Source organism: Trichechus manatus, unplaced genomic scaffold (genome assembly GCF_000243295.1).
Source record: "Trichechus manatus latirostris isolate Lorelei unplaced genomic scaffold, TriManLat1.0 scaffold00065, whole genome shotgun sequence".
Taxonomy (NCBI): Eukaryota; Metazoa; Chordata; class Mammalia; order Sirenia; family Trichechidae; genus Trichechus; species Trichechus manatus.
Window position 1 is genome coordinate 10,743,250 of NW_004444001.1, and position 26,017 is coordinate 10,769,266.

General features: G+C 36.2%; 1 protein-coding gene across 4 annotated transcripts in view; it reads right to left on the reverse strand.

Moving 5' to 3' along the window:
* Positions 1–26,017, reverse strand: part of SUPT3H (SPT3 homolog, SAGA and STAGA complex component) — a 542,602-nt gene that overhangs the window by 236,370 nt on the left and 280,215 nt on the right. The window lies entirely within an intron of this gene.

Genomic DNA, 26,017 nt, shown 5'->3' on the forward strand with positions numbered 1-26,017 from the left:
ATTATTTATAATGTGAAAAGCATAAACTCCCATTAACAGGAGATAGACAGTCACTTACATTGGACTCTTATGCTGCCATTAAGGATAGTTTTTAAAGGATGTTCAGTAACAGGTGAGAATTCTAACGATAAAATGTTAAATTTAAACAGCAGAATACAAATTATATCTACAATAACGATGGAAACTTTGGAAAAGACAAATTGTATTTATTGAAAAAAACAAAAATACATAAAAACATTAATTGCAGCTGCATCTAGATGGTAAAATCATAGGTGAATTTTATTTTCTTTTTTATACTTTTCTGTATTTTATTACTTTTAAACTTAAAAAAACACTGTTAATATTTTTACACTGTTTTCAAGTTTAAGGATAAGTGATTGCTTCATCAGGTAAATATTTTTTCACTGAGGAGATTTAACCTGGACTGATGAACTTCCTGAAGGTATATGGGAAATGTTGTGTGGATGTCGGGGGGTGGGGGGGGCAGGGGGAGAGGCGGAATCCACAGGCTCTATCAGATTCTCAAAGACATCCATAACAAACCAATGAAAGATAAAATTAAAAAGAAAATAAAAATATCCTGCTAAAAATATCCAAAAATTATTTCACAAAAACGTCTTTAGTGTTACTTATGGTGTAAAGAGCGTGAAATTTTTTTCCTGAGGCTTGATAGAGAAACAGCTAGCTGGCTTGTTCACAGTCTACTCAAATTAATTCTTCAAGTCTGTCCAATCTAAATACTTTATACAGGTTTTACTAGCATTTATATATGACAGACTATAAAATCAAATGAAACAAAAGAGTTGTATTATAATACCAATCAATAGTTCACTCATGGAAAGTGTTAATGAAAATGAAATCCCCAATGATTAGAGTCATTATTCATATTAAGAGGCTGCATTTTTTGTCTTCACATCAGTTTTCATAATTAGAAATAAATATCTCATCAGCATAAAGATTGTAAAATTTAATTACTTCCTCTTTATTGTACCTAAAAACAATAATTAACATTGATTGGGTAAGCACTTGGGTCCACTTTTTGGCTTTGAAATATATACGAATAGCTGTCACATTCTATACGAATATGAAAGAATCTCTTGGTTATTTTTTCTGAGGCACTAGGACTTTTTTACTCTAAATCTGCAATTATTATTTCTAATGTTAGGAGAAAACTATTTCTCAACAAAAACAAGATAAATGAATATAGCACATAAAATAAATAAAATTTGAAGAGAAGGCAGTTTTTAAACGATTTAAAGATCTATCTGTCTTGGTATAAAAACTAAAACTTCTTTTGATAAGGACTAAGTTGACAATGAGTTGAATTGCACTTCACTATGTTTAAATATATTCACTATATTTCAAGGCACTGACTTTTAAATGATGGAATAGTTATTAAAATTTTAGCATTATTTTCGAAGTAACATCTAAGTTATATTTAACCTTCAGATATTTACAGGGGGAAAATTGTTTTTCTGTTCTTTAAAGTGTATTTTTTAATTAACATTCATTTCCCAAGCACATTGATTTGAAAGGGCTATTTCACTTCCCTTTAGTGGAGAGAAAGGATCCATTTAAACTTTAGAAGGGCACAGAAGAAAAAAAAAAAAAGTCTGCTGAACATAGTTTCCTTGTTATTGCTTCTGAAAAGTTATGAAATAAAATCTATTATTTAATTACATTGGATCAAGAAACAGGAAGAAAAAGATGCATTTAAGTCACAACATCCCTATAAGAATAAATTACTACACTTCCTCTGGGAAGAAAAGTGTTTTAATATGTGCATGAGCATTGTCCAAACATTTCAAATTTATTTTACTAAGGTGTGAAAGGCTTTAAACAAAAATCAACAAGATAGCAAATGTTAAAACAAAGGAAGGAATAAAAGAGAATAATAGAGAAACTGCTTGCTAGGGTTGACTTATGAGTATTATTCTGTAATATTAAAGAATTTAGTTTTTGCTCTGAAACCTGTTTCTATCAGTTTACTTTTAAAAAAAAATCTGAGCTATGCATTTGTTAGACAAGTAGGATTTGCCTTTGCCATGTTTGAATAAAATTTACACGATGCTCCAAATTGAGTACAACTGTTATGGAAATAAGATTCAAGGCTTTTAGCTTTTTTAACCTACAATAAGGTTCTAGAGTTGGTCAGTCACATTGGAATGAGACAACAACTAGGCATCAAATGACAAATGAAAAATAGTATGAAGAACAAGCGGGATCAGTAGCAGGTAGAATCATTCCCAAGATCGAATTCCATATTTGATATTAAAACTGAAGTCCTCAAAGTCATGGTGGATGGAGACCACTAGAGAGGGCAGTGGGGGATGAGGCAGAAGTGTACTGGACTGAGGAATCAGGAGGCCTGAGCTCTACTTCTGGCTCCATAGCTAATGAGTTGTGTGACCTCGATCAAGTCACTTAACCCCTCTGAACCTTAATTCCCTCCGCTGTTAAGATGATTTCTAACATCCTGTCCAGCTCTAAGAGCCAGGATTCTACTAACATAAAATGTGTGCTTCTCATTTTACCAAGGGGATGTCATTTTTGAAAACTGTTTACAAATTTCTTTGTTAAACTGAATTTTAATGACTAAATGAGTCTACTACAAGAGCCTATTGGGAGTGCTAACAATCATAGAAGAAGCCCTGGTGATTAGTTATATTAGCTGTTCAGAACTTTTGTTATGACCTTATAAATTATTACTAAAACAGCATTCAGAACTTTTGACATTTCTTAGAACGCTGTTTTAATAATTGTTTGAAGTCATACACTTGCAAAGTCCTAATGTTTACCTAATGCTTTTGCCTTTATAAACAGAGATTAGAAGCTCCTCAGAAAAAAAATTTCAAATAGAAATTCACACTCTTGAGCAACACACTAAATAGCGCTTCTACTATACTCTCATTTGCTCTCAAATAATGAACTAGATGATACTGATTAATTATCCTGTTGAATGATAAAGAAGCCCCACAACTTAAAGATGTCTATTTAATATGTTGACAATAAGAAAATCCAGAATACAAACCCACAATTAACCAAAAGCTTTGAACACATTACATTAAAACTGGTTATTCTCCCTCTCCTATTGAGAGATTTTTCCCTCCCTTATATGGTCAAGAAACTTGAGTCTCAAGCTCTCTATGTGTAATTTATTTCTTCCACCCCAAAAGTGAATAAGTATTGATTTTAACAAACAAATCTTAACAGACAATTGGTGGTTATCTTGTGTCTTGTTCTACAGAAGCAAGATTTGACTTTCAGTTCATTTATTCAACAAATATTTATTGTGTGCCTACTGTACACTAAGCACTGTGCTAGGAACTAGGGTGCCTGAGTGAAAAAAACAGCCATGGTCCCTGCCTTCAAGGAGTTTCCATTGTAATGGGGAATAAACAAATCAATACATGAAAGATTTACAAGTCATAACCCAATGATATAAAGAAAACATTTGCTTTGTTGAAATATATCTAAGACAGAGGAGGCATTTACATTAGATAGACGTGTTTAAAAAAGTCTCTCAAAGTGGGCAACATTTTAGCTGAGATATGAGGTCTAAAGGGCTACAGGGCTCTAGTCATGCAAAGGGTACTCACTGTTGGGGAGAGGGTGGTGAAGGGTAGCATACCAGGTAGAGGGAAGAACAAGTGCAAAGACATCAGGATAGCAAAGAATTTGGCTTGTATGAGAAATCGAGAGATGACAATAGGAGTGAAAGAGAAATAAAAAAGAACAAATGAGGACAGAGATAAGGCAGCAGCCAACTCATGCAGAACAGTGTTGGCCGTTTTAAGTAGTTTGAATTTATCCTAAGTGCAATGGAAAACCACTCAAGAGCTTTGAGTTGGTTGACTACATCGTTTATTTTCCAAATCAGGACCCTTTATAGGTGTGAAAGGGGGCATTATTAATAATTACACCAGGATAACTGGTATAAACAGGACTTCCCTGGGTAAAGAGAGACCTAAATAGAAAAGTGGCATGGAACAATTGCATTTTAAGAACGCTCTCGCTGTTGTGAGGAGAATGGGCTGAAATAAAGCAAAATTGGAGACAGGGAGAACAGTGATGGTGGTATTCTAGAAGAGATATGGGTAGGGCTTGATAGTACTGGTAATGGGAAGTACCATAGTGGATGAATGTGAGATATAGTTTGGAGGTAGCCTCAACAGAACTTCTTGATATTTCATCCAATAAGTTTATTCAAGGATACAATTACTAAAATGGGAGGTCAAGTATTACCAATGAGAATAAAGTAATATATGGAGGAAGACTGATTTTTACTAAGTTCTGAGGCTATATGTTAGAAAATTTTTAAGATATTATAACTCCACAAGATACTATTAAACATTATAAAATGATTGAACAATATCTGTATACTATCTTTAACAATTTTCCTTTTAAATACTTGTGTACTTATCAAAAGTAAGTAAACACAGATGCAAAGTACTGTACTAGTAAATGTTGATTTTTTTAATTATTTATTATTAAGTGGTATCCTTTTGTGAAGCTAAATTCAGGTTTCCAGCATATTTACTTCCTTAGTTTCCACAGACTTATAACAGATGCAGGATTAAATAGATTTGTAACACTTCATCAATTTAGAGGTCTGTAAGTTCAAAATTTGGCTCAAATGCATTTCTTTACAAACCTTCAAAATTAATGAATAGAAAATGTTAAACTCTTCAAATCAGAAAAATTGCTTATGAAATGGAAATTTCCAGAAGAGCATGAGAATGCAAAGAGAAGACATGCCTTTTTCCTTTAACTCCCACCTTTTATAATCTAAATATTTCCTCTTCACTATTCACATATCCAGTAACGAGGTAAACTGTCTTGTACTAATAGGACATTGTAAATATATCTTTATAGTCTCAGGTCCCAGTAATTTTGTCTCTGTGATCCCAGTTCCCTCATTTGAAAAATGAGGATAACAATAATTACTTCTCCTTAGGGTTATTATGTGATGATTATGGGCTTCTCGTACAGGAGCACAAAGATCCCACGATATGCGGGCCTACATACTGAGGTAAGAGATGCTGAAGGATAAATGCGCAGTACATCTTTAAGAAACATCAACTATATTAGCCAGTATTTAACCACGTATTATTTTTATAGTAAGATATATATACTATTGACATGCTGTTGTTGTTATTACTAGGTGCCACTACGTTGGCACCGACTCAGCAACTTTCTACATCACAGAACAAAACGCTGCCGGGTTCTGTGCCAGCCTTACAATAGTAGATATGTTTAAGCCCATTGTTGCAGCCACTGTGTCAGTCTATCTCACTGAGGGTCTTCCTCTTTTTTGCTAATCCTCTGTCAACCGTGATGTCCTTCTCCAGGGATTAGTCCCTCCTGATAATGTGTCCAAAGTAAGCAAGATGAAGTCTCGCCATCCTCGCTTCTAAGGAGCATTCTGGATTACTTCCTCCAAGACATTGCTCTTGTGGCAGTCCATATTACATTCAACAATCTCCGCCAGTATCATAATTCAAATGCGTCACTTCTTTAGTCTTCTTGTTTCCTTGTCCAGTTTTCCCATGCATATGAGGTGACTGAAAATACCATGGCTTGGGTCAGGCTCATCTTAGTCATCCAAGTAACATCTTGGTTTTTTAAGATTTTTAAAGAGCACTTTTGCAGTAGAATTATGACACAGAATACAAAATTTGAATTAAACTATAATTTAAAAAGTCAAGCATCTAAAAATCCATTCAGTCTAATCTGTCTTTATGGTGGTAAATGTATACAAAGTGCCTGAAACACAGTAAGGTTCCTTACTGTATGCCAAGAACCGAGCAGGTACTCCATACTTGGTATTATCAGGGAACGAGGGCTTTAGTGCTTAAGAAACTACTAGTAGTGAAGTTACATACATATAATTGTTTACTTTTTTCTGTTTCTCAACATTTTGTTCAAAAAAAGATTGAAAAAAATGGCATTGTTCTTCTTTTCTAAATATTTAAAACAATGTAGTACTCAGTCCATGTAAAAAGAATCTTTTCCATCTCCTTGGTTATTTGGACCATCCTACAAAAGCATATGTTTCTGGGAGCCTTACATTAAAAAAAATTAAAAAAAACCAAGGCAGATTAAAGAGGGTGTAAAATCTTTAACTGAATTAACTTTTATTTCATTTCCTTTTGTTCTCCATGAAAACAAGAGATGCGACAACACATACACACCAACAGAAATAAGGGGTTTTAATGCTGTTCGTTCTTTTAACACAGCCCTTTGCCCCAAGGTAAATTCCCACAGGGAGCAATAAGCAGACATGTAAATTAAATACTTTATTACATAAATTCTGAACATTCACTTTATTCTGAGTGCTACTTAGAGTTACATATAAATGAAGAATAAAAGGGATGGAGAATGGAAAGCAAAAAGTCTCGGCCTGCCTTTAAGGAGTCTATCCCAGCATGAGAGACTATACATATGCCTCTAAGGCTGAAAGCAAACATATGAAAATTCATAAAAAATACGGTCTGATTACAGTTATGTGTAACTACTATTTAGTAAAATCACATTAATTCAGTTTTCACTAATTTCAAACTTGTAACTGTTGGGACATCAATTTTACTCACTATGAAGAAAACTGACTCACTAACTGTATTGAAGTTACAAACAATTAAGCCTTCCAAATGGAATGGCTTTCAAGAACCACTCATTTCTCATTTCTAAAAAATGAGAAAATCAGAAATATGCAACTTAGAACTGTGCTCTATAGGATTTTTTAATTGTGATAAATACATATGTAACAGTCATTTGCAATTTCAGCCATAGGATTTACAACAGAAGTAGATCGCCAGGACTTTCTTCTGAGGTACCTCTGGGTAGAACTGAACCTTCAACCTTTCAGTTAGCAGCTGAGCTCATTAACTGTTTGCACTACCCAGGGACTCCAGAAATATGCAACTTAGAAACGATTTATTAATGTTAGTTATGTGAGTCAAGTAAATAGATATATTTGTATTTATAATAAAGTGAGCTAAATTGTTTCATTTAAGTTGAGCTGCTATAGTTCCCTCTCACTTATTCAGTCATATAATGATTGTTGTTGTTAGGCGTTGTACAGTTGGTTCCAACTCATAGTGATCCTATGTACAGCAGAACAAAATGCCGTCTGGTCCTACATCATTCTCACAATCGTTGCTGTGTTTGAGCCCATTGTTACAGCCACTGTGTCAATTCATCTCATCGAGAGTCTTCCACTTTTCTGATGACCCTCCACCTTACCAAGCAGGATGTGGCAGTAGTAGAGACAGTGGTATTGTCCATTTATTAATGCCCTGACCAAATCTCTAGCTTCATCTCCTACCACCTCCTCCTAGGAAAATCTTTCCAATTTTGTCTAGCTAAATCCTACTCAACCTTCAAAATGCAGCTCAGATTTCCTCTTTTCTGGAAAACCTTCCCTAATCGCCTGGTTCTCACAGTGCCTAGAGCACCACTGAATAAATGATGTCACTACAACAGAAGGGTACATTTCCTTTTCTATGTCTATCACTTACCTCCTAAATTACTCGAGGTCAGGAATCATTTTATTCCAGCACCTAGCATTAGAGTAAGCACTCAATATATTGCTTATTGAATGAATAAATGTATTAGGCACTGTTCTACGAATTTAAAAACCAGTTGCTGTCAAGTCGATTCCGACTCATGGTGACCCCATGTGTGTCAGAGTAGAGCTGTGCTCCATAGCGTTTTCAGTGGCTGATTTTTTGAATGTAGACTGCCAGGACTTTGATCTCAGGAGCCAACATTTCAGTTAGCAGCTGAGCGCTTTAACCGTTTGCACCATCCAAGGAAGGACTCCTCTCAAGGTTTAAGTAATCATATAAATAGTTCCAGCTGTCTGAAATAGCAAGTCTCAAACAACTTCACATGGTGGATTATTTCATGAGAGAGGGGGAAAAAAAAGAGTGGAGCACCAGCTTTACCTATGCCCACTTGCCACAGAAAAGAAACCTCATCATCACACATGGAAAGGATGCATCTGAAAAAATACTTTAAAAAATGTCATAAGTAAATTATTAATTCATACCATAAAACAGAATACAGATACTACCATACTATAAACCTTAGTACTTCAAGAAACCAGCCAGCAGACCACCCAGAGAATACTAGCAGATCATCAGCGGTCTGTGGGGACCACACTTTGAGAACCACTGTTATAGGAAACGAAACTTCTTCCTCCTCAGTAAGTCAGGAACTCAATCTTTTTGTTGGGGGAACACACTGTCCTTGTAAGCCAAAAACACCAAAGTATTAAAACCTCTAAATTCTTCTAAAATACTGTCATAACCCCAAACTACCTTATTTATGCGATGGTAGTCATGCATTTGTAGTCAGTAAGGCAGTGAACTTCTAAAGTGTATGGGTATGTATATGTTTGTGGTATATATACACATAAACATAGCTCTTACTTACATTCTTCCACTCTTTTTTTTTTAACAGTAGAACAATCAGGTGTTTCAAAGTACAGCTTACTATATCCTTCTACGAAATCTAACTTTAAATAAATGAACTTTATCAAGCACATCTAATGTGAATATCTAACCCACCCCTCCCCGACACATACACACAAAAAACGAAACATGGAGTCAGACAAAGCAGTCTGCCTAGATGGTTATATTCTTATGTCTATAATACTATCATCACTGAGAGCATTTTAGAACTGCATTCTCAATCCGTTTATGTGTCACAGAAGATAGCAGTCTTGATACTTTGCAGTAAGAACCTAAAAATTTATTGATCACTGGTTATGTGCTGAAAGGTGTTTGAGGTGCTGAGGATACAGCATTGGGAAGAGAAAGGAAAGGAAAACAGTCTAAATTCACCTTTATCATCTTGGAACTTAAATTCTAGTAAGGAGAGGCAGACAAATAAGGAAAAGACTGAAGTAAGGCAGGTAGTAATAAGGAGGAGGGATTCTGCTATTTGTAACTAAGTAGTCAGAGAAGAGCTCACTGATAAAGTGACCTGAAGGAGGTTAGGGGGCAAGATAGGCAGATATCTAAGGAAAGAATGTTCTACGCAATGGGGGTGGCAAGTTCAAAGTTCCAAATCAAAAGCTTCCCTGGCATGTTCAAGGAAGAGCAAGGAGGCCCATGCAGCAGCAGTACACAGACTAAGAGTCAAAGTGTAAGAGATGAACTCAGAAGCATAGGAAGAGGCTGGATCTTGTATGGCCTGATAGGTTACTAAGGATTTTGGCTTTTACTCTGAGTGAGATGGGAAAACACTGGAGTGCTCTGAGCACAGAAGTGACATTATCTGATTTACATTTTAAAAGGATTATTCTGTCGAGAATAAACGCTAGGGAGGACACATCAGAAACAGAGACTAGTCACAGGCTGTTGTAAATTGGATATACAAGCCTGGAGACCAGTTGAAAGGTCTGGGGTGGAGATATAAATTTGGAACTTATCAGCATATAGCTGGTATTTAAAGTCAGATCCAAGATAAGTACATACAGTGAGGGCGTGGAGATAGAAGGCAGAAGAGGACTGAAATCTGGGGAAGTTCAAGTTGAGAAGGATAGCCAGCAGAGGAGGCTCAGGAAAGTGAGGCAAAAGAAAATAAGTAGAGTGGGGTGTCCCAGAACCCAAGTGAAAAAAGTCTCTCAAAGAGAAGAGAATGAATAACGGTGTCAAATCCTGCTGACAGGCCAGCTAAGACAAAGACTGAGAATTAATTACCAGCTTTAGCAATGTGGGGGTCTCTAGTACCTCAGTAAGAGCAGTTTCAGAGGAGTAGGGAGGATGAAAATCTGACTGAAGACTCTAAGAGTTTAAAACTGGGTTCAAACAATAAAATATTCAGTAAGATAGCACAAAAATGTAAAATTAAAATACAAAATCAATAGCTTTTCTATACACAAAGAATAATCGAAGATATAAAGGAAGAAAACACCCCTTTAACAATAACAATGAAAAAATAAAGTAACTTTTAGGAGCACACATCACAAAACAATTTCCTAAACTTATATGAGTAAAACTTTAAAGACACTCCTTAAAATCATTATTATAGACCCGAACAAATGAAAAAGACATCCCCTATTCTTGGACAGCATGATTCAATACCATAAAGACACCAGTTAGCCTCACATAATTTATCAATTCAGTGAGATTTCAATAAAAATTCCAATAAGTTTTAACTGGAGCCAGACAAGTTTATTCTAAAACTCATGTAGAAAAATAAACATGTAAATATAGCATGAAAAACCTTCAGAAAGAACAACGATGAAAGACTAGCCCCACCTAGATTATTAAAATATACTATAAAGCCTCTACAACTAGAACAGTGTGGTACTGGCATATGAATAGCCAGACAGACCTGTGCAATAAAACAGAAAGCCCAGAAATGGATCCAAGTATACATGGAATATGTTATAAAAAACAGCATGTCAAATCATGAGGGGGAAAATGTACTTTTTAATAGACTGGGACAAATGGCCAGACAATTTGAAAACTTAGAATTGGATCCATATTTTATACCATAAACAAAAAAAAAAAAAAAAAACTCCAAATGGATCAGAGATCTAAGTGTAAAAAAATAAACTATACAAGTACTTTAAGCAGAAGAAACGAAGTCTTGATACATGATAATGTAATATGGATAGAGTCTAAGACATTATGCTGAGTGAAATAAGTCAATCACCAAAGGACAAATATTGTATGATCTCAATTATATAAAAAGACAAGCAAAGACAAATGTATAGAGACCAAAGTTTATTAGTGGTTAGCAGGGGCAGGAAGGAGGGGGAAAAGGGGGGTTAATGGTGATGGAAAAGTTGCATTGATTAAGGGTAAAGTTGTACAGCCAACTGTTATAACTGATGTCAATAAGTTGTACACCTGTAAAAAGTTCAATGGGCAAAAGTTTTGTAATAAATATATTTACAGTGACAAAAAAAAAAGAGTAGTTGCAGAGGCTGCTTATGTACAATCAAACAGTCATGGGATTTGGTTCCTTGGTTTGGAGTTTTAGGTCATGGTTTCCAGGACATCCCAGGTAACTGGCCTAATAATGTGTTTAGCGCCTCTGTTCTACCTCCTAGTTCGTTGCATAGTGCCTAGAGTCTTGGAAGCTTGCAAGCGGGCATCCAAAGCATGACAACGGTCTCTTCACCCGGAGTGGCAGGAGAAGGAGGAGTCATGAGTGGGAGGAGGATATGGGATGTGTGGCTGGTTGCCTCCATTAACACCTGCCTCCTTTGCCATGGGATTGGAAAAGCTAGATGGTGCCTGGCTAATACTACTGAACATTTTGATCAAAGATTCTATAGAAGATCCAGATTGGAAGGGGGAAGGTGCAGAAGAGGATTTCAAATTCTCATGGACTCTATCCTTTCTAGAGCCATGGGGGCTAGATGAACCCCTGAAGCTACTGCCCTGAGATTATCTTTAAAAGTTAAACCAAAAACATTCCCTAAGGTCTTCTTGAAACCAAACAACAGTTTAGCTAAACTGGTAAAAAAAAAAAAAAAAAAAAAAGTCTGCCTTGAGCATTATGCTGTTTTAAGAACTGCATATATGTGATATAACTGTCTATATGGGATATAATCTTTCCAGCAGCTGAAAGACTAGATGGGAACCTTGCTGGGGTGGTGAGTTTGTGTTAATGGGGAACAACTCAGAAAAAGAGAGTGAGAATGGTTGTACAACTTGAGGAGTGTGGTCAAAGTCATTGAATTGTACATGTAGAAAAGGCTGAACTGGGGTATGATTTGCCATGTATATTTTCAATAACAACAAAAAAATTAAAAAATAAAAACTACAGCAGCTCTAAAGTTCCCAAAATAATAGAATAGTAAATTATCATATATATCAGCAAATATTCATTCAATCTATTTCTATTAATATACCTACAAACCATTCAGGAATGCCACCTATCCATAGAAAAGGAACATATACACTTGTGTACACACACAGACACAATATACATTGTATTCCGCTTTCCTCAACTATAAAACAGCGACAATAATTCATTACAGTATCATTGTAAGAATCAAATGAAATAATGTATGTGAAAATTAATTTTATGGAAACGTACTATGTAAACTATGAGGTATGGTTATTCTTTTGATATTCTGATATTATTGATAATTTGGTGTATAAGAATATTTCATTTAACATAAAATTTAGTTAAATGCATTTTTAATGAAAATGTACTATAACACATCTACTTTCAAAAATCTAGAGTGGTCAAAATTAGTTGCTCAGTTAAAGTAAACAGGTATTTTTAAACAACAAAAAAGAAGATATGAGTGAAGATTTTACACTGTGGGTATGGAGAAATGCTTCCAAACTGTGATTCGAAAATGCAGATGAAAGGTCACAGCCTTGAAAAACCCTATGGAGCACACAGCAGTTCTATTCTGCACACGTGGGGTCGCCATAGTTAGAACTGACTCGATGGCAACTAACAGCAACAACAACATTCAATGTGCATAATACTGACGCAATAAAGGAAAAGACCGGTACATTTTACTACAGAAAAACAGGCAAAAAAAAAAACAAAAAAAACTTTTGTATACAAAGATGACTATAAGCAAAACCAAGAGAGAGAGTGAATTAAATGGGGAAATATACACAGGCAGTCCCCGGATTACCAATGAGTTCCATTCCTAAGTCTGTCCTTAAGTCAAGTTTGTATGTTAAGTCAGAACAGCTAGGTATGGTTGGTATCTAACGTCAGTTAGTCAAATGTTTGTATTAATTTACAGTGTACCGTTCCATGCATAAAAACCATTAAAGAAACACTTCCAGATACACTAAAACATCTTTAACATAATAATACAGCAATAATAACAATAATGTGCTGATGCAAGTCGCAAAGTAGTGCCTGTTTGTTATTATGAATCATTGTATATACCTCGAATTTTTAATATAATAAGCTTACAGGGCTTGGCTCGGAACTATGGGTTATATGTAAATCAGACATCTGTAGCCCAGGCACTGCCTGTATATAAGCATCAGAGAGCAGCAGTAATGGCTCATTTGAAGTTACTGGTCATGAATGTGAGACCAGTCAGCATGGTTGGTGCCTTTCCCTAATGATGTTCCACTGTATATGGTACAGGCTCAGAGCTGGTAGAAAGCTGACTTTCACCAGGGCTGGGTTTTTTCCAGGTAAGACAAAGCGAAAGAGGCCAAAAAGAATGAAGCACATATGCAAGTAAGTGATTATAATTACTCACCATGAGATCCAAAATTAAGTGAATGATAATGAGAGGTGGTGGCTGGAAAGTAGAATACTTTTAACTGAGGTTACAAAGGGGTTGCAGTTACTGTTAATGACAGTTCTAGGGTATGACCATGAGAATTAATGGCTGAAGTAAGCTGGAGGACAAGATCATTGGAGGAGAGGAAGTGAAGAAATTGAGAGGTACTGGAATGATCACAGGAGTAGCGATGGAGAGAAGGAAAGTGAACCCAGCACTAAAATCTCTTGAGAAATTAGAGGGACTGACCCAGGTATCCGGTTGTATTGTCTGATGGAATGATATTTTTAGTTATAAAAGGGAGGTAAATAAAAAGCTAGGAGCCTGAGGGTGGAGCAAATGGTTAAGCACTCGATTACTAGCCAAAAGGTTGGCGGTTCAACACACCAAGAGGCACCACAAAAGACACGACTGGCGATATGCTTTTGAAAGGTCACAGCCTTGAAAACCCTATGAAGCACTTCTCATCTGCTAGAAATGCATGGGGTCACCACGAGTCGGAATCGACTTATAGTAACTAACAACAACAAAAAGAACAAACAAAAAACTTTTTTGAAGACAGTCAGTGATAGCAGAAGATTTAAAACATATTTTCTGAAATGAGATCATTCATGGGGTTATGTCATTAGGGAATTATGAGTCTGAAAAAGCATACTTAAAGTAAGATTGTTTTGATTTGTTTTTATCATGATATTTTATTCATTCTGAAATTTAAATTAATATTTAAAATGGTATGAGTTTTTTTATGAGAAAGTGACAAGAGCTAAGAAAGACGGATAAACAGATACATAATCACACGAAGTTTCACTGAAATGTTCTCTAGAATATGCTGAATAGAATTTCCAAATTACGTAATGACTGCCTTTCGATAGCTTTGCAAAAAATCCAATCATACACACAGTGGAATTTCGTATAGACTGCATTCCTCAGGGGATGATGATTGTCAATATAATTGAATATCCTTGACTCAGACACTCTTATTTAACCAAATTTAAAGCAATAGCAAAACAAAATCGCTACATAAATACAGCTCTTAGAAAATGCCCCATTATTACTAACAGACATTACCTTAGTCCTTCTGTCATGGGAAATAAATCCATAGACTATACCTTACCCCACCCTGCTGAGAGCATCTCCTGTGTACTGGACGCTACACCAGAGGCTGGGAATGCAAAGATGACTAAAATGTGGTCTCAACTCTTAGGTAGGTCATAGTTTAATAGGCAAGGCAGATCAGGAAAGGAGGGGTGTGGGGAGAAGAGTATGAAAGAGGATAAGGTCCTTCCAGGCAGAAGATACCATAGGCAAGGCAGAAGGCAAGAAAAAGGTATGTGGGTGTGTATGAGTGAGTATCTGAGTGAGCTAGAGAGAGAGAGAAAGATTGATAAGTCAAGGATGGCTTCCTGGATTTTAGTTTCATTAACTGGTTAGATGGCAGTATCCCCACAAGAGAAATAAAACATTTACAGGTAAACAGGAATTTGAAGGATGAGTTAAGAAGTCTGGTTTCAGACGCTTACCTGAGGTGCCCCTAAGTGTCTGAGGCTAAGGAGACAGAGTTAAACCAAAAAAACCCATTGCTGTGGAGTCAACTCTGACTCATAGCAACCCAATAGCAAATGGTGCTAAAAATGTGAATGGCATGGGCAAAATAGCAGCCCTTGCTTCAAACCCAGCCAATGAATGTATTTTATTTGACTTGTAGAGAGTTGGAGCTCTGGTAGTGCAGTGGTTAAGAACTATACCTGCTAACCAAAAGGTCGGCAGTACAAATCCACCAGCCACTCCTTGAAAGCTCTATGGGGCAGTTCTACTCTGTCCTATATAGTCGCTATAAGTCGGAATGAACTCCACAGCAATGGGATTTTTAGTACAGAATTATTGAAATTTTTAAGTGTTTTGTAACATTAAAATATCAGATTTCATACAAAAATCCAGACTTCCAAATTCTCTTAAAAAAATTAAAATTGATAACACTAGGTGTACATGGCAACAATCCACTGTAGCAGAATAACAGTGTTTGCCACAATCCCTACTCTTCGATGATTTTACAGTCCCTTGTTGCAACATTTTTTAAGTTACTTGACTGGACTGTATACAAATTTGAGTTTACTGGATGATCTGAATTTCCCTGAGTGACAATACAGATTAGTAAACAATGGGACACTAAAGCCAGTCAGCCAGGGTAGTTTAAATCTCAATTCTACCACTGCCCAAACTGTGTGACCTTGAAAACATTAATTGACATCTCTTTCTCTCAATTTCTTAGCATGTAAAATGGGATCATGACTATCTCAGGATTATGATGTAGATTAAATGAGTTGATACTTATTCCTAAAATACTGGTACACAATAAGCACTCAAAAATGTTCATGGTAATAAAAAGGATCATAACACAGTACTAGGAAAAACTATATTCCAACAAATTTGAAAACCTAGAGGAAATGGATAAATTTCTAGAAACACACTACCTACCCAAACTAACACAAAGTGATGTTGAAAATCTGAACAGACTCAAGGGACAGAATGGGCCACATAAACCAGAGACTTCATCAGCCTGAGACCAGAAGAACTAGATGGTGCCTGGGTACCACCAATGAATGTCCTGACAGGGAATACAACAGAGGGTCCCTGATGGAGCAGTAGAACAATGGGAAGCAGAACTCAAATTCTAGTAAGAAGATCAGACTTAATGGTCTGACTGAGACTAGAGACGCCCCGGAAAGCATGGCCCCTGGACTCTCTATCACCCCGGAACTAAAACAATTTCCGAGGCCAACTCTTCAGACAGGGATTGGACTGGACTGTGGGACATAAAGTGATACTCGTGAAGAATGTGCCTCTTAGTCAAGTAGATACAAGAGACCAAAGGGGCAGCTTCTGTCCAGAGGTGAGATGGGAAGGCAGAGAGAGTCAGGAGCTGGTTGAATGTTCATGGGGAATCAGGGTGGAGGGGAGGAGTATGCTGTCGCAGAATGGGGTGAGCGGTTGGGGGTCTCATAACAATGTATGTAAAAAAAAATTTTTTTTTTTGTATGGGAGACTAACTTGAAACGTAAACTTCATTTAATTACAACAATTAAAAAAAGTCATTACAAATAAAAAAATGCACAGCTCCTTTAAAAAAAAAAAAGAAGAAGAAAATCTGAACAGACCCATAATAAGAGAAAAGATTGAAAAGGTAATAAAAAAAACTTCCAACAAAATTCTTCCCTGGAGAATTCTACCAAACATTCAGAAAAGAGCTTACACCAGTACTTCCAAAGCTATTTCAGAACACAGAAAAGGAAGCAACACTTCTATGAAGCCAGCATAACCCTGATACCAAAACCAGGCAAAGACACCACACAAAAAAGAAAATTATAGACCAATATCTCTCATGAATATAAATGCAAAAATTCTCCACAAAATTCTAGCCAATACAATTCAACATCATATAAAAAAATAATACACCACAATCAAGTAGGATTCATACCAGGTATGCAAGGATGGTTCAACATTAGAAAATCTATTAACGTAATCCAAAACATAAATAAAAGGAAAGAAAAGAACCACATGATCATCTCAATTGATGCAGAAAAGGCATCTGACTAAGTCCAACACCCATTCCTGATAAAAACTCTCAATAAAATAGGTACAGAAGGGAAATTTCTCAATATAATTAAGGGCATCTAGGAAAAACCAATGGCCAACATCATTCTTAATGGAGAGAGGCTGAAAACATTCCCCTTGACAACAGCAACAAGACAAGGATGCCCTTTATCATCACTCCTATTTAACACTATGCTGAAGTCCTAGCCAGAGTAATAAGGAAAGAAAAAAGAAATAAAGGGCATCCAAATTGGTGATGACCTTAAACTGCCCCTATTTGAGGATGGTATGATACTATACAAAGAAAAATCAAAAGACTCCATGAGAAAACTACTGGAACTAACAGAAAGATTCAGGAGAGTAGCAGGATACAAGATAAACATACAAAACTCAGTTGGAATCCTATATACCATATAGAGAACGATGAAAAGGAAATCAGGAAAACAATATCATTTATAATAGCCCTTAAAAAAATAAAATACTTAGGAATAAATCTAACCAGGGACGTAAAAGACCTATACAAAGAAAACTACAAAACACTACTGCGAGAAACCAGAAGAGATCTACATAAATGGAAAAACACACCATGCTCATGGATAGGTAGACTCAACAGTGTGAAAATGACAACTATACCCAAAGCAATTTACAAATACAATGCAAACCCGATTCATATACCAATAATATTCTTTAAAGAGACGGAAAAGCTAATCATTAACTTTATATGGAAAGTGAAGAAGCTCCAGATAAGTAAAGCACTATCGAAGAAGAAGAATAAAGTAGGAGGACTCACTCTACCTGACCTCAGAATCTACTACACAGCTACAGTAGTCATAACAGCCTGGTTCTGGTACAACAACAGATACACTGATCAATGGAAGAGAATTGAGAACCCAGATGTAAATGCATCCACCTGTGGTCACCTGATCTTCAACAAGGGCCCAAAGTCCATGAATGGGGAACAGACAATCTTTTGAAAAAATGGTGCTGGCAAAACTGGATGTCCATCTGCAAAAAAATGAAACAGGACCCATACATCACACCATATACAAAAACTAATTCAAAATGGATCAAAGACCCAAATATAAGGCCAAAAACTATAAAGTTCACAGAAGAAAAAATAGGATCAACGCTAAAGGGCCTAATACACGGCATTAGCACAATACAAACTATAACCAACAACACACAAATTCCAGAAGATAAGCTAGATAACTGGGATTTTCTAAAAATGAAACACTTAGGCTCATCAAAAGACTTCACCAAAAGAGTAAAAAGAGAACTTACAGACTGGTAAAAAATTTTTGGCCATTACAAATCAGACAAAGGTCTAATCTCTAAAATCTATCTACAGGAAAATCCAACACCTCTACAACAAAAAGACAAATAATTCAATTAAAAAATGGGAAAACGAAATGAACAGACACTTCATCAAAGAAGAAATTCAAGTGGCCAAGAGACACATGGGGAAATGCTCGCGATCAGTAGCCATTAGAGAAATGCAAATCAAAACCACAATGAGATACCATCTCACCCCGGCATTACTGGAACAAATGAAAAAAACTGGAAATAACAAATGTTGGAGAGGTTGTGGGAAGACTGGAACTCTTATACACTGCTGGTGGGAAAGCAAAATTATACAATCATTTTGGAAAACAGTATGGCGCTTCCTTAGAAAGCTAGAAATACCAAATACCGTATGATCCAGCAATCCCACTCCTAGGAATATATCATGAGAAACAAGAGCTATCACACGAACAGACATATGCACACCCATGTTCACTGCAGCATAGTTCACAATAGCAAAAAGATGGAAACAACCTAGATGCCCATCAACAGACGAATGGATAAACAAACTGTGGTACATACACACAATGGAGTATTATGCAATGATAAAGAACAATGATGAATCTGTGAAGCATCTCATAACATGGATGAGTCTGGAGGGCATTATGCTGAGTGAAATAAGTCAATTACAAAAGCACAAATACTGTTTAAGACCACTACTGTAAAAACTCACGAGAAGGTTTACACACAAAAAAAAACAATCTTTGACGGTTACGAAGGAGGGGGAGGGGAACACTAAATAGACAATAGATAAGTGGTAACTTTGGTGAAGGGTAAGACAGTATACAATACTGGGGAAGCCAGCAGAATTTGTACAAGGAAAGGTCATGGGAGCTCCATAGACACATCCAAACTCCCTGAGGAACTGAATTGATGCACTGAGGACTATGGGGACCATGGTCTCAGGGAACATCTAGCTTAACTGGCATAACACAGTTTATAAAGAAATGTTCTACATTCTACCTTGGTGAGTAGCGTCTGGAGTCTTAAAAGCCTGTGAGCAGCCATCTAAGACACTCCACTGGTCTCACCCTTCGGGAGCAAGGGAGAATGAAGAAAACAAGATACAAGGAAAAGATTAGTCCAAAGGACTAATGGATCACAACTACCACGGCCTCCACTAGACTGAGTCCAGTACAACTAGATGGTGCTCGGCTACCACCACTGACTGCTCTGACAGGGATCACAACAAACGGTACTGGACAGAGCTGGAGAAAAATACAGAACAAAATTCTAACACAAAAAAAGACCAGACTTACTGGCCTGACAGAGACTGGAGAAACCCCGAGAGTACGGCCCCCGGACACACTTTCAGCTCAGTAATGAAGTCACTCCCGAGGTTCACCACAGGCCCATAAAACAAAACACGACTAAAGGGGCACAACAGCCCACAGACAAGGATTAGAAGGCAGGAGGGGACAGGAAAGCTGTTAATAGGGAACCCAACGTTGAGAAGGGAGAGTGTTGACATATCATGGGGTTGTTAACCAATGTCATAAAACAATATGTGTACTAACTGCTTAATGAGAAACTAGTTTGTTCTGTAAACCTTCATCTAAGGTACAATTTAAAAAAAAGAAAAGAAAAAAAATGTTCATAGTCCCACTAGAATATAAGCTCTAGGAAGTCAAGAACTTTTATTTGTTTTGTTTTCAATATATGCCAAACACCTAGAACAGTGGTTGGTATATAGTCGGTGCTCAGTAAATATTTGTCAAATAAATGAATAGTGGCTGTTACTGACATTAAAATAACCAACTTATACTTGGATACCAAGAGATCTCTACATAGCTTAGAATACCAACAATTTAGGTGTGAATTATTTAGTATTTCAGGGATCAAATATTTCATTCTAGGGGGAAATGGCAATATATATTCAAACTACAAGTTAATTTCTGATGCAGTCTATTTTTCTTTCACACTTTTCTTGAGGAGGCACTGGGAAATTTTTCTGGGCAATTTTCCTAGATTTCGCATGAAAAAATCAACTCTTAGTTTTTCCTCTTTAGATCATAACGATATGCTTAAAGGCAGGGCTCACTTTTAAAAATTCCATGAAGAAAAGTCTGCCCTCCTCTCACACCTGTTTTCGCATAAGAATCTGTACTGCAAATGAACTTCCTTGGTGTTTATTTTCCCCAGAAAGTTTTTTTTAATTAGCCTTTGTCATACAAAGTGAAACTAGGGGATGAAAGGGTTCAGAAAACTATTTTTTCATGTTATTCTAAGTGACCTTAATATTTCCTAATATTAAAAACAATCAAAAGGGTTTGAGAAGATGGAGTGAAGATCTCAACAGATACTCTCCCTAGAGAAGAAATGATAAAAACTGGCAGGATTATCAAAAACAACCATTTCAGAACTCTGGAAAATAACCAAAGGCATACAACAATTGAAAATCATTTATTTAAGAAAAACAACTGAATCATGGTAAGAACAGCAGGGTATGTGGCATTTTAATTTGGGGTTGCAACCATCAACCCTCTGTCCAGCTTCCACCAACTCCATGGCAGGTCTTGCTGCCTCTGAAGGAGGATGATCTGACTGGAAACTCCTTGGAGAAGTCCCATTCCCAGGGCACTGTGGAAAACAAGTGATTGCTGGCAAATAATCAAGAAAGCCAGCATTGTAGCCATCTCAGGCTGTAATACCAATGTAGCAAGCAAAAGATCAACCAAAAATTTTCAACAGAGATAGGGAGAACAAGACAGTCATAGTGGGTTTTGAAAAAGCCCAACATATTCCTGGGGACTCGGAAGGCTTATACATGCACAGGGTTAAGTACAGTTAGGAAAGACCATAAAGGGCCCCAGTTATGTACTTATCTCTAGTTGACCTTAAAACCCTGTGCATTCCTAGCCAACTATAAGGTACTGAAAGCAAAGACAGACACAAACTACCTGATACGAGGCCTTACTTGCTGATGGCATCTAAGAAAAACTGACCAATCATTGGCTGACCATTAAGCTTTGCTGACCCACAGGCAACTCCTATGAAGCCAAGCTTAAAAATAAAAACAAGAACTAAAAACAAACAAAATTCCAAAAGACTGAACAGAGATTTCAGTGGCCTTCCACTGAAGGAGCAATAGATTTTACAGAATCAGTCCAGTCACTAACTAAACAAAAAACTAGCAAAAACAACAACCCTGTAGGAGGTGGAGATTCTGAGAGTTGCTACCGTATGTTATCTAAAAGGTCCAGTGTTCAACAACAACAAAAAATTACTAGACATGCAAAGAAACAGAAAAGTGTGGCCCATACATAAGGAAAAAAAAGTTTAACAGAAAGTGTCCCTTAGGGACTCAGATGTGGACTTAATAATACACGAAGACTTAAATAAGCTATTATAAACACAGACCCAAAGGGTGTATTGGAAAGTAATTTGTAAAGCTCTAAAATACATTAAATATTATTATCATCTTTATCAAACCAAAACAATATATAAATAATGTAAAAGGGACATCTTAGAAAGGGAACATCAGAAATTAACCCCCCAAAAAAGCTTTTTGTTATTCAAATTATTAAATAGTAAAGCCTGAAAAGTGCTTCTTAGCATTCCACCTCAGGAGAACAAGCAACAAAGTTCAATTCCTCTCCTTGACAATGTTTTTCCATTTAAAATCCTTCTTACACCACATCCAACATTTTGATTAATTCTTCATAGAGATCAACTGGATACTTGTGCCAAATTATATATTTGAAGACAATATTCGTATCAGTCGTTCCTCTATTCTCTAGGCATATTTAAAACTATAAATACAGCCAAGTGTTAAGGAACATTCACTTAGAAGAATCAAGAATTTTTCTTAAAAAAAATTACAAGCTGAAATGCAAAAGTGTAACGATGCCACAAAAACTAATCTTCCAAAGAAGAGGAAAAAAGGGAAATGCTAAACTAAACTTTAAACTTCTACTGAGGTTGCAGGGTAGGGGGGAAGGGGTGGTAGTATTTATTTTGCTACTTAGTTTAACTCATATGCTTTTTCAATAGTCATGAGTCTCTTATTTGGGAAACAATCAAACAATATTTGGACAACTGATAACCAAACATTTAGCAGGGATTGGAAGAATACAAAGTGTAACAACCAGGACTGTGAACACAGATATTGAACACTTCTAAAAGTTTGGTTTGTGAAAGACCATCACCCCTGCAGCCAAACTGCTAGGAAAGCCATAGTGGAAGAAAAATATGGCTTTAGCTAATCACTAGAATCCAAAACAAAGAAAATTTTAAAAAAATAATTGCTTAAGTGATAGTGGAGCAATTCTGGACAGAACTGACCTGTCAACTAATTGACCGATCAGATGATTCCTACCTAAAATTAGTTCACTTGAATATTGCCTGAATAGCCTGAAAATGTTCACTTAATTATAGTTATGCACATAGATTAATGCCAATTATCACGTGATCTAAGTTAGGTATCTAAGTTTAAAAGTATCTTTTTAGAAATGCAGCTGATATGGGAGAATTACTGGGTTTTTCCTAATTTTTTGACTATTACATGAATTAGTGGACTATTTTGATGTGAAGTGGATTGTTTTAAACTCTTTGTCACCGGAAGGAATAAGATAACAGGACTGGAAGCAAGATGAATAACTTAGTGGCTGTACCATTTTGCATTCTCACCAGCAGTGAAGATTTCCTATTGTTCCACATCCTCACCAGCATTTGTTGTTAGGGTTTTGGATTTTAGGCATTCTAATAGGTTTGTGGCTTAGTGGTTAAGAGCTGCGGCTGCTAACCAAGAGGTCAGAAGTTCAAATCCACCAGGCGCTCCTTGGAAACCTTACAGGGCAGTTTTACTCTGTCCTATTGGATAGCTATGAGTCGGAACTGACTCGATGGCAACGGGTGTTTTTTTAAATAGGTGTGTGGTGCTATCTCACTGCTGTTTCAATTTGCAATTCCCTAATGTGGAACATGGAGCCCTGGTGGTGGAGCAGTTAAGAGCTCAGGCTGCTAACCAAAAGGTAAGCAGTTCAAATCCACCCGCCACTCCTTGGAAACCCTATGGGGCAGTTCTACTCTATCCTACAGGGCCCTTGCTATGAGTAGGGAATCAGCTTGATGGCAACAGGTTTGGTTTTGATTTAATGTGAAGTGTCTTTTCACATGCATTATTTGCCATCTGTATATCTTTGGGGAGGGGTCTGTTCAGATCTTTTGCCCACTGTTTCATTGGGATGTTTGTTTTCTTATGATTGAGTTTTAAGAGTTCTTTGTGCATTCTGGATACAAATCTTTTATCAGATATGAGTTTTGTGACTATTTTCTCCCATTCTGTGGTTTGTCTTTTCATTCTCTTAGTATGTACAACATTTTTAGCAGCCTAGTATTTAATCTCATACTTACATTTGAAACCTTAGTTTCCTCATCTGGAAAACTGGAACAACAGTAACTATACTTACATCCATTTGTTTTTCATTCAACAAATATTTACTGAATGTCTTCTGTAGTCTAGGGAATATGCTATGCACAAGCCTGTTGTAAGTATTAGAATAATGGATGCCAAGTACTTAGTACAGTGTCTGGCATAACGTGTTATATTCTATTGAGTGATTTTCAATTTGGGGAGCACATCCCTTGAGAGGCCATATCAGAAATACCTGTGAGGATTCTGCAAACCTCACACATGCACATACATTGATTTTCTTTTCTGTGAGCTCCTAACCTCACCCCCCCAAAAAAGGATATAGCTGTCACTGAGAAACATGGCTCTCTAGGATGACTTCAACAACCTTTCCATCCTTTTTTCCCTATCATTCTTGGCTCTAGCCAAACTCACTACTGACCATTAGTCTATGAAGTTGCCCACATGCATATGTTCACACTCATTTTTTCCTCTTGGCCTTGAATGCCTGCCCTCCTCACTCATCCATGTTTCCACTTGAGATTGTATGTATCTTTCAAGACTAATCGAAAAATTCCAAGTGCTTTATAAAGCTGCTTTTGATCTTTTAAGTAGATCTCATTTCTCCACTGGCTGAATATCTAAGCACTCTATCTTTTTTTTATGGCACTTATATCTACGACGTGTCATAAATTCAAGACAGGAAGTTTCAGGAGGGTAGAAACTGTCTTGATCATTTTGGTTTTGTTTTCCTTCAGCATTTAGCATTGTGCTTTTTATGTAGGATGGAATCAATTTTGGATATACTGAATTGTAACATACCCTATTCAGAAACTGTTGCTGTTGTTAGTTCTCATCAAGTTGATTCTGACTCATGGCGATCCCATGTGTGTAGAGTAGAACTGCTCCATACGGTTTTCAAGGCTGTGACCTTTCAGAAGCAGATCTGTCTTCTGAGGCACCTCTAGGTGAGTTCGAGCCACCAACCTTTTGGCTAGCAGTTGAGCACTTAACTGTTTCTGCTACCCAGGGATTAGGGATTGTTTATGCTTTTAAAAATAGAATTCATCACAATTTAGTATAATTTTTGTAAGTTTAATATCGTATAATGTTATGGGTGTATAATATTTTTTTAAATCCATTATATGAGTATATAAATTAACATCAGACTAATCTTTTAAATGGTACTCATGTTAAAAGATTTCTAGCCACGTTATCCTTGAAAAAGGCACCCATTGTTCTGAGCTGTTAAATTCAGAATTACATTCCAAAATCATGAAGTACAGCAAGTATTCTATCCATGAGGTGTTTTTTTGGCAAGGACCTAAATTCAAATTGAAGGGGATTCAATTGGATAATAATTTGTTACATGAACACCTATATACACTATTAAAATTAAGGCGTTATTCTATACCCAAATTTTCTTAAACCGTTTGAAGAGTATCCAGAATCAATTCAATTACGAAGTAAGCAAATCTTTATATGAATATACATCACTCATCTAACATTTATACTAGTGTCAGATATGGCAAAGGTTACAGATGCATCTTTGAAATTAAACTAATCACTTTAATTCAGCCAATGATAAAGTCTAAATAGTTGTAGTACTTTCGTTAGAAGTTAAATCATTCATAAATCTTACAAATAACTTACAAAGTACTTACAAAGTAACACACATAACATTGCAAAAGAATAAAATAATAAAAATTATTGATATATAGTGTAATGAATAATTTATTTAAGAGCATAATGGTGAATATTATATAATTCTTTGACAAAGTTTCCTGCAGTATAATGAGATATTAGCCAATATCATATCCAACAAGCATTAAATGGAACATCAAAGAAGATCAAACTTCTTAGGAATATATTTTATAGCTTTCATCTGTGATTCCTCAATGTACTTTATAGTGCCTAGACATAGTCCAGGGTCACTAAACAGAGTACAGAATAAATGAACATAAAACACTGAATTAGAATCTGGGAGATAAAGAAGAATATGGACCCTGCAACTAAAAAAAAGAAAGATAAAGCTAGTAAAATAAGGTAGAAATTACAAGTACCACAATAATGGTAAGAACAATAGGTAGTAGAAAAAATAAAACTTAATGAAAAAGGTGTTAAACAACATTCTAGGACTCTGACCAGATGGGAGCCACATGATAAAAGCTGTGTTTAGGTAGAATAATGAACAGAATGGGTTAGAAGAGGAGGAGACATGAAGGACTAATACTGAAATCCAGATATCACCACATAGTAATAAAGGATTGGACTAATTTTATAGCTGTAGGAAGAGAGTGAGAAAACAGGATGGATCTGTGGTCCTAATGCTACTTAAAATTTATAGGCTTCTATAAATTGGCGCAGCATATTTGGCTTGGTTTAGAAAGTGTTTAGAGGGGAAAAAATGTAAGTATGATCCATGTAAGTGTATGAAAACTAATGGAAGGAAACAGTATACTTATAGTCACCTCCGTGACTCCTAGAACATTCCT